The 1,654-nt window shown below is 46.1% G+C and overlaps 1 non-coding gene across 1 annotated transcript; it reads right to left on the bottom strand.

The window, feature by feature from the left end:
* Window positions 1-261: 261 nt before the first annotated feature.
* Window positions 262-380, bottom strand: LOC145390326 (5S ribosomal RNA). Its single transcript, XR_013895602.1, has one exon. It is a non-coding gene; the product is annotated as a 5S ribosomal RNA (ribosomal RNA).
* Between the last annotated feature and the right edge of the window lie 1,274 nt (window positions 381-1,654).

Genomic DNA, 1,654 nt, shown 5'->3' with positions numbered 1-1,654 from the left:
ACTGATCCATTCAACCCCACATACAGTTGTAGAATACCCTGCGTCTAGAACAGCACATCCCTTAGATTCTTCTACTAGCGTCTGTAATTTACCTCTACTAGCTGTATCATCTGCATAGCCCATAAATAATGACAGATACATTCATTCATTCATTCATTGCCAGACGCCATGTATCCCAGACGGGGTGGCCAATGGCTTAGAGTTAATTGTTTTACAGGGAGGGGCACTAATCCTCCACCAACCCCACTTGACACGTAGGGATGCCAACAGCATCTGGTGTTCCCCGGCGGTCACCCATCCAAGTACTAACCAGACCTAACGTTGCTTAACTTCGCTGATCGGACGGGAAGCGGTGTACTCAACGTGGTATGGCCGTTGGCATGACAGATACACTTTCATAATTTTCTTCTCGACTGCCCTTATTTTCGTATGCATCAGGACAGTCACGTGCCCAATGAAATCGAGAATCACAAACTAAACACCTTGACACCTTACCATCAGGCCCGAGCGGGTTCTGCCTCCTGCCGGTGGATGAGCATTGGGAAATTCTTGCAGACACAGTTGAACAGCCATCACCACGACCTCGATCACGTACTGCACCATCCCGAAACCTTGTCCTTCCTCGTCAAGTACTCATAACATGAAACGTTTCCTCATCTCCGACTTCGTCACTCCAAAAAACTGGTTCACTCTTCACCTCATTGGCAGACACCGATGAATCGTCCTTGCAAATTTCCCCAGCGAAAATACGATTCAGGGCAGATTTCATATTTTCGTAAGTTATCTCAGTTATCGCAGACATCACTAGTTGTTGCTCACTATCTGAAAGTTTGCATGAAGCCAGAAGCATAAAAGCCATCACAGAATTAGGTAGTTGCATGTCCTGCTTCGTAAATTTAAAATAAACATGCTCAAATTCTGCCACGAACTTACGAGTGTTCATATCACCAGGTCTTCTGAAGTTGTACAATTCATGAAAAGCTGCAAACTGCCGACGTCCTTTGTCCATGAGAAATAAACCGTCTAGTTTGTTCAACAAGGTCTGAACACCATTATCATCTTTCAGATCAGCAGCATCAATTTCTGAAGACGCCACCCTCGCTCTTCCTGACAATGAAAGGTGAATGGCTAGAGCTAGCTTCTTTTTCGGTAAATCCGTCAGTTCGCACCAAATGTCAATGTCCTTCTTCCAACTCTCATAGGCAGAATCATTTTCAAGTTTTGGAGGCCACTTAGTTGAGCACGACGCCATTATGCTCAAACTACGCTCTGCTACCAGTATTAGGATGCGAAACAACCGAACTCACCGGCCTCACACTTCCATGTGAGCGGGTTCCACCTGCACACCACAAGACCCTTCCGATGACGTCACCACTCAGACCGTAACACTAACAGAAATATGCACTAACACGTTTCTTACACACTCTCCCAGACTCATCCACCGAGCCTTGCAGCTCCCCTTCGTCTTCAATCAACAACACAGTATCATCTGCAAACAACAGTACAGGGAGTTTCCGAACACTACCCTCTCTCACCAGGACCACTCCAACATCCACTGCCCTACCTTGTACTTCTTTTATTACCCCATCCATGTACAGATTGAACAGCCATGGAGACATGACACATCCCTATTTCAACCCAACCTTCAAAGAGA

The sequence above is a fragment of the Coenobita brevimanus genome, unplaced genomic scaffold (assembly GCF_032717465.1).
Source record: "Coenobita brevimanus isolate Jiangsu-jjx unplaced genomic scaffold, ASM3271746v2 jjx.HiC_scaffold_866, whole genome shotgun sequence".
In the NCBI taxonomy this organism is placed as follows: Eukaryota; Metazoa; Arthropoda; class Malacostraca; order Decapoda; family Coenobitidae; genus Coenobita; species Coenobita brevimanus.
The sequence above is the reverse complement of the archived record's forward strand: the minus strand, read 5'-3'. Positions and strand labels throughout refer to the sequence as shown.